Source organism: Mustela lutreola, chromosome 1 (genome assembly GCF_030435805.1).
Source record: "Mustela lutreola isolate mMusLut2 chromosome 1, mMusLut2.pri, whole genome shotgun sequence".
NCBI lineage: Eukaryota > Metazoa > Chordata > Mammalia > Carnivora > Mustelidae > Mustela > Mustela lutreola.
This window is the reverse complement of record NC_081290.1, coordinates 240,924,165-240,937,062: the sequence shown is the minus strand read 5'-3', so window position 1 is coordinate 240,937,062 and position 12,898 is coordinate 240,924,165.

The following is a 12,898-nucleotide window of genomic DNA, read 5'->3' as shown; positions in this document are numbered from 1 at the left end:
ACTTTTTAATGTTTTCAGATAAAGACATTGAAAATTATACTTCCATTTCTATCATTTTACAAAAGATAGCAAAGAGCAAGGATATAAAAATCAGAATAAAGAAGTCACTAAGTAAGTCTAGTTTTTTAAAAAGCTGACTACATGGACCTTATTTTCCTCATTTTACCAGTGACGATTTACTCATTGATAAATACCAATCAAAGGAGTGTCCTTTAGCAATCAACTGGAGAAAATAATTCTCTGAGCTGTACTTAAGATAACCTTTTAGGATAAAGTAGACATGCCGAGAGCAAGTAAACAAGTCCTACAATTGGGATCTAAATCCTTCTACCCTCCCAATTGTCTCTCCTTCCACATTCCATCCCCCCTACCCCAGCCATGCCCACTACATACACATACCATTACCATTAAGCAAAGAAAGAGTTCCAAGTCTGGAAGGAAGGAGAGACAATTTGCAACTCACAGTACTTTGAACCTAACTATACTAAATGCCATAATTTAGGCCCAGATAACTAGTTATATATTATGGCTGCAGGCTAAGGTTTCATGGTAATAGGGAAGAGATGGGGGAAAAATGAAGCTGGGAAGATATGCAAGTGACCAGTACTGCAGTGTTTTCATTCCTAGGCTCCTGATGGGCAAAGGAAAATATCATGGCATTAAAGTCATCAGAGACATAATAAGATTTGGGGGATTCTGAAATGATTCTAGTAGTAGTGGTATAAAATATGGACTAAAGAAATTGTTTAGGCACACCTAGACCTAGCTGATCATCAAACAATGGAGATTTGTAAAAGCTCAAAATCATGGGCCCCCAACCCAGCCCAAAAGAATCAATATTTTTTTTGTTTTTGTTTTTGTTTTCATGTTTAGGACCTAGAGAGCTGTACTGAAGCAAACAAACAAAAGCAAAAAATCCCAGAGACTCAAATCTAGCTGGCCCCAGGATCAGTGAATGGGAATTGCTGAACTACAGAAAAGAGGGATTAGAGACAGTAAGACAAAGCATGCCAATGTGAAATGATAAGGGTTCGGACTATGGCAACACAGATAGGATAGAAAATGTATTCCAGAGATATTTCAGAGACTAGCCAGAAATACTGGCTCATTGATGAGATACCAAAGGAACTCAAAAATGACAGTGGAGTTTTCAACTTGGGCAACTACACGAATAGTTATTTCACTAGCCTAGTTAGGGTATGAGGAGAAAGTATATTTGAGATTAGAAGATAATAATCTTGGTTTGAGAATGTGTTGTTTCTGGTACAGAAACAGAATATCTGGGTGGAAGTATCTAGAAAGTAAATTTTTAGATTTGGGGAAAGGCAGGACTAAAGATAAAGTTTTTAAAAGGCATTAACATGCAAGTGTTTTGGTAGGGGAAAAGGAGAAATTAGTTTGGAGGTAAAAAAACGATGAAAAATATCTAATAGCTGACGGTGAAAACTGTCGCAAGACAAACTCTAACATGCAAACTTTACTTCTCCAATTGCCAGTCTAATTTTCCCTGCATCTCCCTCTCAAAAAAGGAAAGGCTTACTTTGCTGGAGAGAATCTAAGTTAACCTTGGGAATGAGAAAGAGGCAGGGATACAAGGGAAATGAGGTAAAGAAAGAATCACAGGAGGGTAGATGTCAAGAGAGATTGGGGGAATTTATGGAAGGTAATGCCCCAGAGTCGTTGGGGGCGTGATGGAAATGGATAGGGTAGGAAGGAAATTATTACAAACTTTGCTGTGGCATATGTATGATCATAGTTTTTGAGAAACAGGAAAAACAGGATTATTTTGAAGCTAATTTTGGTTGTTGTGCTGTATTTCTTTCACTTCAGCATCACTGCAAGCCTGAATCATGGAGACCTATACTTAGTAAAGGATAAAGAATTATTAGATTTGATAATACAGTAAGTATTATTCCTGTACTATCATTACATTAAAAAAAAATCCCTAGAGTAGTATCACTGAGGGTACATGAAATAAGGGACAGAGTTTAAATGGTGGCATTAGATAGTAACTGTATTGGAATGAATTCAATTTATTTTGTCTTACACATTCTTTGACCTCTCCTTGCTTATTTCCCAAACCTGAGTTCAAGCTCTTATCTATCACTTTTCTTCTATACTCTTGCTCTTTTTCCAGTCTCAGCAAGCTCTCTGTCACACCTACAGTCCACCCTCTTATACTACATAAATAAATTTTCTCAGATGCAGAACTTATTATGCCATTCCTTGAACCTTTGAGGGCTCCCCTTTTTTTCCAGAAGCAAACCCAAACACATTACTATACTAAGAAGATTGGTGAGTTGACATTCAGCATCCATTTCAAGTGTGTGCCTTCCTAAACTGGAGAGGATGAAAAACTGAAACTACTCTTCCCAGACTGCCTATAGTTGGACTTCTGAAATCAAATAAGTTCTACCAAATATTGCATGACCACATGAGCAAGGAGACAGAAGAACCAACTTTATGCTACTTCAGCCACTGCTACAGGCAAGCATGATCATGGAGATACTGGGCTTTTCTGCAGCAAAGTTCCAGAATCTAGCCTCACAGAGTTGCAATCAAAATATTGGCCAGGGCTATATTCATCTCAAGGATCTATTTGAAAGGAATCAATCCCAAGTTCATTCATATTATTGTTGGCAAGATTTAGTTCCTTTTTTACTGTTGGCCAGAGTTTGCCCTCAGTACTTTCCCATGTGGAACTCTCCATTGGGGCAGCTTAGGAAATGCCAATTTCCTTCATCAAAGCCAGCTAGAGAAAGAGCCAAAGATAGAGGGTAACAGCATGAAGGAAATCATATTTTAGACCTAATCTTGGATGTGACATCCCATTACTCTAGCAATTATTCTATTCATTACAAGCCGTACTACGTCCAGACCACACTTAAGGGGAGGAGATTATGCAAGACCATAAATACCAGAAGACAGGGATCACTGGGATCCATTTTATAAGGCTGCCTCCCACCACATTAATGAATCTTTCTCATTCCTTTTCTTTGCAATTTGTTTATATAATGCTACATTGTATTATATACAATGTAGTTGTATATAAAGTTATATACATACTTTATTTTTTCCTCTTATCTCTAGCACTTGTGTAGTACATGCTAAGCTAGCACTACTTAGTTGGCTCTCAGTGAAAGTTGCTAAATGAATGAATGCATATATTCTTTGGGATTTCATGAGTTCTGAGTCTTACCTTTATCCAGCTATCTATACTGAGTGTTAAGATCATTCACTATAGGGCCAACTGCTTCTGTCTACCTAAATATTGTTCATCTTGATGTTTTACCTTTAGTATAGAATGCAAACTAGAAGAATACATAAAGGCGATTGTATTTGAACTTAACTCTTGAGGAGGTTACTGACTCACTGCTATGAGCAATCTCATTTAGTATTTAACAATTAAACTGCAATGTGTTTTGAACTGCAGTCAAGTCAAAGAAAGCTGAGGTGCCTCAGCAACCACAAAGCCAATAAGTATTGACAAAAAATTGGTTTCCTGATCTCTAGATTTTTATTTTAGTCTTTGAAATCTAGGATGTTTTCCTGGCAATCTGGAATTCTACATACTTAATACAATCATTTTCTAGAAGTTAGATCCCCTTTGGAATATTTCCACACTTTTATTTTTTACTACTCCAATTGTGTTCTTATTTTTTTTGGATTTGGTCTTTAGCTAAGTTGAAGACATTCTGGTCAATTTTTTTTATGATAAAAAAAGAAAAAATTAAAAGTAAAAATCTCTATGAATATGCAAAGACCTAATAGAACCTCCATATACATTACATATTCTTTATCTATAAAGATCATCATTTCAGCAAAAGTCAACATCATAAATCACAATAATAATAGCAAAGACTTAGATATTACAAATTGCATAAAACTCCTGTATCATAACAAAATATCTTAAAATCATATTATGTTAATCTTCATTAGTAGGTTTTTAAAAAGAATCTATTAAAAAGAAGCAAGACAAATATTTTAGAGAGAGAGTGGGGAGGGGCAAGGGAGAGGGAGAGAGAGAATCTTAAGCAGACTTGACGCCCAGTATGGAGCTCTACATGGGGCTTGATCTCACAGCCCTGAGATCATGACCTTAGCTAAAACCAAGAGTTAGATGCTTAACTACCTCAGCCACCCAGGCACCCCTAATTTGTGAATACTGAACCACCTTAAATCCCAGGAATAAATCCTACTCGATTGTGATGAATGATTTTGTCAATGTATGGTTGGATTTGGTTTGCTAATATTTTGTCAAGGATTTTGGCATCTATATTTATCAGAGATATTGGCCTCTTTTCTAAGATTGTTTTCATTTTCATTTATCTGCATGTAATTTTTTAAATTTCTTTTTTGGTTTCTTGGTTGACCAATTCATTGTTTAGAGATATAGTTCTCTTTTTTGGTGATGTCTTTATTTGGTTTTTGTATCAGAGTAATGCAGACTTCATAGAATGATTTTGAAAGGTTTCTTTCCTCTTCTATTTTTTGGAATAGTTTGAGAAGAATTATTAACTCTTCTTTAAATGTGTTGTAAAATTTACCTGTGAAGCCGTTATGATTACTGATTCAGTTTCATTGCTGGTATTTGATCTGTTCAAATTTTCTATGTCTTCTTGCTTCAATTTTGGTAGGTTATATGTTTCTAGGAATTTATCCATTTCTTCTAGTTTGTCCAATTTTTTGGCATATAATTTTTCATAATATTCTCTTATAATTCTTTGTATTTCTGCGATGTTGATTATTTCTCCTCTTTTGTTTCTGATTTTGTTTATTTGGGTCCTCTCTCTCTCTCTTTTATGAGTCTGACTAGAGGTTTATCAGTTTTGTTGATCTTTTCAAAGTATCAATTTCTGGTTTCATTGATCTTTTATTTTTGTTTATTTATTTATTTTAGTTTCTGTATAATTTATTTCTGCTCTAGTCTTTATCATTTCCTTTCTTCTGTTGGTTTTGGGTTTTGTTTATTTTTCTGATTCTAGATGTTTCAGGTGTAGAGTTAGTTAGATTGTTTATTTGAGATTTTTCTTTTTCTTTAAGTAGGCCTGTCTTGGTATAAACTTCCCGCTTAGAACGACTTTTGCTGTATGCCAAAGATTTTGGACTGCTGTGTTTTCATTTTCATTTGTCTGCATGTAATTTTTTAAATTTCTTTTTTGGTTTCTTGGTTGACCAATTCATTGTTTAGTAAGTTGTATGTTATTTAATGTGCATGTACTTGTGCTTCTTCCAGATTTTTTTCTTATGGTTGATATCTAGTTCCATGGTGTTGTGGTCAGAAAAGATGCATGGAATGACTTAATATTTTTTAATTTGTTGAAGTTTATTTTGTGGCCTAATATGTGATCTGTTCTGGAAAATGTTCCATTGATTTGCAAATATATACAGATATATATTTGCTATATATTTAACAAAGTACAACATACATTCATGATAAAAGCACTCAACAAAGCAGGTTTAGAGGAACTATACCTCAACATAATAAAGGTCTTATATGTAAACCCATAGCTAACATCTTATTCAATGGGGAAAAACTAAGAGCTTTTCCCATAAGTTCAGGAACAAGACAAGGACATCATTCTTATTCAACATAGTACTGGAGTTCTAACCACAGCAATCAGACAAGAAAAATAAATAAAATGCATCCAAATTAGTAATAAAGAGGTAAAACTTTCATTATTTATAGATGATATACTATATATAGAAAACCCTAAATACTCCACCAAAAGACTACTAAAACTGATAAGTGAATTCAGTGAAGTAACAGGATACAAAATCATTGTAGAGAAAACTGGTGCATTCCTATACACTAATAATGAAGCAGCAAAAAGTGCAATTAAAATAAGAATCCCAGTTACAATTTCACCGAAACCAGTAAAATATCTAGGGATAAACTTAACTAAGGAGGTAAAAGCCCCGTACTCTGAAAACTATAAAACAATGATGAAATTCAAGATGACACAAAGAAAGGGAAAGGTATTCCATGCTCATGGGCTAGAAGAACAAATATTGTTAAGATATCTATATTACCCAAAGGAATCTACACATTTAATATAATCCCTATCAAAATACCAATAGCATTTTTCACAGATTTAGAACAAACAATCCTAAAATTTGTATGGAACCACAAAAGACCCTGAATAGCCAATCTTAGAAAAACAAAACCAGAGGTATCATAATTCCACTCTTCTTTAAATTATATTACAAAGCTGTAATAATCAAGACAGTACAGTACTTGAATAAAAATAGACACATAGAGGTACCTGGATGGCTCAGTGGATTAAAGCCTCTGCCTTTGGCTCAGGTCATGATCCCAGGGTCCTAGGATCGAGCCCCCATCAGGCTCTCTGCTCAGCAGGGATACTGCTTCCTCCTCTCTCTGCCTGCCTCTCTGCCTACTTGTGATCTCTGTCTGTCAAATAAATAAATAAAATCTTTTTTAAAAATAGACACATAGATCAATGGAGCAGAACAGAAAATTCAGAAATAAACCTACAGTTATATGGCCAATTAATCTTCGACAAAGGAGGAAAGAATATTGGGAAAACAGGAGAGCTACATGCAAAAGAATGAAACTGGACCAATTTCTCACCATACACAAAAATAAGTGCAAAATGTATTAAAGACCTAAATGTGAGGGACGCCTAAGTGGCTCAGTCAGTTAAGTGTCTGCCTTCCACTCAGGTCATGATCCCAGGGTCCTGCGATCAAGTACCATGGGAATCCTCACCAGAAGCCTGTTTTTCCCTCTCCCTGCTTCTCCCTCTGCTTGTGCGCTCTCTCTCTTTTTTTTCTCTCTGACAAACAAATAAGATCTTAAAAAAAAAAAAAAAAAAAAAAAGACCTAAGTGAGAACTGAAACCATAAAATTCTATAAGAGAGTACAGGCAGCATTTTCTTTAACATTGGCCATAGCAACAATTTTCTAGATATGTCTCCTGAGGCAAGGGGGAAAAAAGCAAAAATAAATTATTGGGACTACATCAAAATAAAAAGTCTCTGTACAGAGAAGGAAACAATCAATAAAACTAAAATGCAACTTACTAAATGGGAGAAAATATTTACAAATGACATATCAGTAAACAGTTAGTATCCAAAATATATAAAGAACTTACACAACTCAACACCAAAAAAAAAACCCCAAATAATCCAATTTAAAAATGGGCAGTGGGCGCCTGGGTGGCTCATTGGGTTAAAGCCTCTGGCTTCGGCTCGCATCATGATCTCAGGGTCCTGGGATCAAGTCCCACAGTGGGTTCTCTGCTCAGCAGGGAGCCTACTTCCTCTCCTCTCTCTGCCTGCCTCTCTGTCTACTTGTGATCTCTGTCTGTCAAATAAAGAAATAAAGTATTTAATAAAATAAAATAAAAATGGGCAGAAGACACACACAGATATTTCTCTGAAAGAGACATACAGATGAACAATAGACACATGAAAAGATGCTCAACAGCACTCATTGTCAGGGAAATGTAAATCAAAACTACAATGAGGTATCACCGCACACCTGTCAGAATGGCTAAAATCAAAAACGCAAGAAATACAAGTATTGGCAAGGATGTGGATGAAAAGGAGCCGTTGAGCGCTGCTGGGAATGTAAACTGGTGCAGTCACTGTGGAAAACAGTATGGAGGTTCCTCAAAAAGTTAAAAATACCTAGTAATCACATGACTGTTATTTACTCAAAAATACAAAAAACACTAACTCAGAGGATACCTACACCATCCCTATTTTTTTAAAGATTTTTATTTATTTGTTTGATAGACACACAGTGAAAGAGGGACCACAAGTGGGGGAGTGGGAGAAGGAGAAACAGGTTTCCCACAGAGCAGGAAGCCCAATGCGGGGGTCAATCCCAGGACCCTGGGATCATGACCTGAGCTGAAGGGAGACATTTAATGACTGAGCCACCCAAGCACCCTGCACCATCCCTATTTTTTATAGCATTATTTACAATAGCTAAATTATGGAAGCAGCCCAAGTCTCCATCAATAGATGAATGGATAAAGAAGATATGGTGTGTGTGTGTGTGTGTGTGTGCGCGCGCACGTGTGTGTTAGAATATTTTTCAGCCATAAAAAAGAATGAAATCTTGTCATTTACAACAACATGGTTGGATCTGGAGGGTATAACGCTAAGTGAAAATGCCAGTCAGAAAGATAAATACCAGAGTATTTCACTCATATGTGGAATTTAAGAAACAAAACAAATGACCAAAGGGAAAAGAGAGAGAGACCAAGAAACAAACTCTTAACTACAGAGAACAAACTGATGGTGACCATCAGTTTGCCACCAGGAGAGGTGGGCAGGGGGATGGGTTTCCACCATATTTAAAACCCTGTAATATTAAATTTAATTTCCAAGGGAGATGGAGATTAAAGTGTGCACTTATCATGATGAGCACTGAGCAATGTATAGAATTGCTGAATCCTATATTCTACACCTGTAACTAATATAACACTGTATGCTAACTATACTAGAATTCTAAATTTAATTTAAAAAACAAAAACAAAGCAAATCTATTAAAGACATACTATCAAGTGGAAAAACGTAACAGAAATTTCTATGTAGTAGAGCTATGGGCAGGCGATGTCTCAATCTAATTGGATCAAGTCAGAAAATATGTTTGGGTTGTAAATCTAGAGAGGATGGCACAAGGTGTATACTGTTAGTAGACAACAGAGACCATGTGAACTTACCATGGGTATTGACTAGTATCTGAAGAAGCAAACCTGATCCCAATTTGGACTGAAACATGGCTTTGCCTGTGGGGGATCTAGCCCTATTTCTGACACCCCAGTGCAGGTAGGTCAAAGTATCAAAATACTCCGTCAAATTTCACTTTAATAACACTTAGAGTAAGTGGGTCCCCTGCATCTGCGAGAGGAAAAAGTCATGTGGTGGCAACCAGAGTTGAGGAACAACTCAATCTTTAATATAAGCAAGAGAATATTCCCATCCTTGCTCCCACTTCTATATGTCCCTTTCTTAATACCACCCCCCATAGGAAACCCAATTGGTAATAGCCAAGATCTCTTCTGGATCACATTTCACTGGTAGGTAGAGTTATTTTGTTTTAAAGCCCAGTACTATCCCTAGCACTCAATGGTCTGCTTTCTATCTCAGACCCTGGCAGGGCCTGGTCCCTAGAGGCCAGGTACCCATCCTCGTCTATCGCTTCCACTTTATTTTTGTGGTTAGATAAGTGGACTTGTGGTTCTTATTGTGTTCTTCTCTTTCGGGATCCTACGTAAGCCTCCAGGTTTAAAGCCCTATGCTCAAAAGTTCTGCAGAGAGCCCTGAACTGGAGGTTATTGGCTGATATCTACCAAGTCTGGGTAGGGTCAAACATAATTACCTTATTACAATGCCTATATTTCCTTTATTCTCTTTTACCAGAATGATGACTTGGGAAGCACCAATGTAACCTGCATTTCTCTAGGTCTGTTAAAGCAGAATCCTGCTTCTTGAAAAAGAGTAACTCTCTGGGTTATTCCAGAAGTAGGACACTCAGATGTGATCACAAGCAACTATGGTCACCTTTTACATGGCATTAAGTTTCTTCCCATTGCTCTTGGCCTAATTACACTCCAGTGTACTATCATGTCTTCTACTAGATGCATTCACCACGTCTGCTTGTTACTTTCTTTCTGACCAAACATCATGACTATCTCCTCTAGGTATCACCACAGCTACCAGGTACCACTGCCTCTGCTAATCCCTGCTTCTATATCTTCTGGGAACTGCCACACTCACAAGGAACCACTGACTATGCCAAATTCTTCTGTTGTTTCCCTGGTTATATTCTAGTTCGCATCCACCAAGTAACAATGCTGCTTCACCAAATGATGACTTGTCTACTAGAGACTGCTGCCTTTCCCTTCAGTTACCACAAAAGTCTTCAGGCACTGCCATCTCTGCCAGGTATTACTGCAGTTAACATTGCCTGACACTAGTGCTGATGCACTGGAATCCCTGAGTTCCCAAAGTTAAGAAATGTGTCTAGATAGGTTTGTGGGATTTAGCAAAATAAATACCAGAAACATCCAATTAAGTCTGAATTTCAGTCAATAACAAATAATATTTTGTTGTAAGTATGTCCCATATACATGTGTGAAGTAGCCATACTTGAGGCATACTTACACTAAAAAATTATTTATTGTTTACCTGAAATCCAAATTTAACTGAATGTCATGTGTTTTATCTACCAATCCTAGTGTATGACAAGATAAGAATTAGTACTTCTTGTTCCATTTGTACTTAACTCCATTAGAAATGGACACAGCAGGGGTGCCTGGGTGGCTCAGTTGGTTAAGTGGCTAATTCTTGGTTTTGGCTCAGGTCATGATATCAGGGTCCTGGGATCCAGCCCTGCATTGGACTATAGCAGTACTTAACCATAAGCTAATATACTGTCATTTTAGTGCAAACAGCTTTGCAGATTTTACGAGCATCCCTAGATAAATTTGTGACTTATTTAGTTTCATGGGAATTGGTTCATGGACAAAATTTAGTCAAAATTGCCTTGTTCCATCTAACTCATCTAAGGATTTACTCCTCATCTAAGTCTTTATTACATGGTCATTCATAATGGCCTGACTTCTTTTTCCCTTCAGATGACCTCTCTTCCAAGGAGGAAAAAAGAAAAAAAAAAAAAAAAAGAGCAATAGAGGAGGAAGTTATCCTTTTGAGGTATTAAAATGTATTATAAAATATCTATAATCAAAACAAGTGCACTAGCACTAGTGCATGAAAAGACCAGTATACAGAATAGACATCTCACAAATAGACCTAAATTTGTATAAGAATGCAATAGATGGTTTTAAAGATTTTATTTATTTGTCAGAGAAAGAGAGAGAGAGCACAAGCAGGGGGAGCGGTAGGCAGGGAGGAAAGTAGGCTCCCCGCTGAGCAAGGATCCTGACATGGGACTTGATCCCAGGACCCTGGGATCATGACCCGAGCCGAAGGAAGAAGACTAACCAACTGGGCCACCCAATATATGGTTTTTAAAAGGGGACAAATAAGATAGGAGGGGGAAAGATGGACTAAATTGTATTGGAACAATGGAGAATTGCTTAGTAAAAAGGATACAATCAGATCTACCTTTCACATAGTATGCCAGGATAAATCCCAGATGAGTCAAAGATTTAAATGTAATAAATGAGGGACGCCTGGGTGGCTCAGTCAGTTAAGCTGCTGCCTTTGGCTTGGGTCATGGTCCTGGGGTCCTGGGATTGAGTCCCGCATTGGGCTCCTTGCTCAGTGGGGAGTCTGCTTCTCTCTATGCCTCTCTCTGCCACTCTTCCTGCTTGTGCTCTCTGTCTCTCTCTCTCTCTCTCTGACAAATAAATAAATAAATAAATAAAATCTTTAAAAAAAAATAAATGTAATAAATGAAACCTTATAACTACTAGAAGAAAATATGGGTGCATTCCTTTATAATCTAGAAGAAAAGAAAATCTTCCTAACTATCATGCAAAATCCAGAAGCAATAAGGACATGATTGGTATCTTTATGAAGCCTAGACTATATATATATTTTGAAAAATCTGACCATATAAAAATAAAAAAGTTTGCATGGCCCCAAATCCCAAAGTCAAAAGACAAGTGATAAAGTGTGAAAAGGTACCTGTGATTTAAAACATAGTAAAGGGCTAATATATTTAATACATGAAGAGCTCTTAAACACACAAAAAAACTTAGCCCACTGCGGAAAATAGACAAAAGAATAGACAATTCACAATAAAGACAAAAATGGTTCTTAAATATAAGAAATCAGCTTGCTATCACTCATAATAAGAAAAATGAAAATTAAAACTAATTCCTGCTATACCATTTTACAGATTGGCACAAATTAAAAAATGTGACAGAATATTCTTCTGACCCAGGTGCACAGAGCACTCTTATACATTGCTGCTGAGAATTCTTCCCCTAGAGAGAACTTGGGTAATACCTGGCAAAAAAAAGTGAAATTACTTACATAAAAGATCATTCACTGTTCAACTCAATGGGTAAAATCAATAATGTCCATCAAAAGGGTTTTAGTTGAAGAAACTATGATAAATCCATATGTTGGAATTCTATGTAGTTGTCAAAAAATGAGGCAAATCTCTAAAATATCTATTCTTTAATTACTCTAATTACTAAGTGATCTTCAGGATATATCCCTAAGTGAAAAAAAAAAAGAAGTCACTGAACACTATACTTTCTGTAGAAATGGTGTGGAAAACACAAACATGTTTTTACTTCCATTTTTATTTGTGTGTGTATGCATTTGTTTATATTTGCAAAAATCTTGTAAAGAAAGACCAAAATGTTTAAATATAGGAAAATGAGGTATCAGGGTAGAGGACTGGAAATTGGCATGGTACTTCTCCAAATGTGCCTTATTATGTAGTTCTAACTTTGGAAACAGTGAAAACTTTAACATTTCAAAAGTGAAGTAAACTTAAGAAGCAATTTCTAAAAATAAAAAAACAAGCTGCCGAACCACTAAAAAAAAGAATTATTCCAAGGGTCTAGAACACAGCTATTTTGACTCTATATTTTAGCAATACATATTTTAAGGACAAATAGAGAGTAAGTACACGTAAACTTTACTCAGTAACCAAATAGTCAGTAGTAATACTGTTATTTTTATTTTGAATCTATTTTCTACACCTTATAATATAAATAATTACTTAATGTTATTAGGTAATAATATTTTCAATGTGAGATTAAAGAGATAAAACTATTAAAATAAATGTTATATTTAAAACCCTATAATATTAAATTTAATTTAGGAATAATAGTATGAATTCTAAATTGTTATTTTCTTTTCAAACATATATATTCCCAAAAAACAAATAAAAAATATATATTCCCTAGCTCTGTCCTTTGAAAAGGACTAGAAGTAA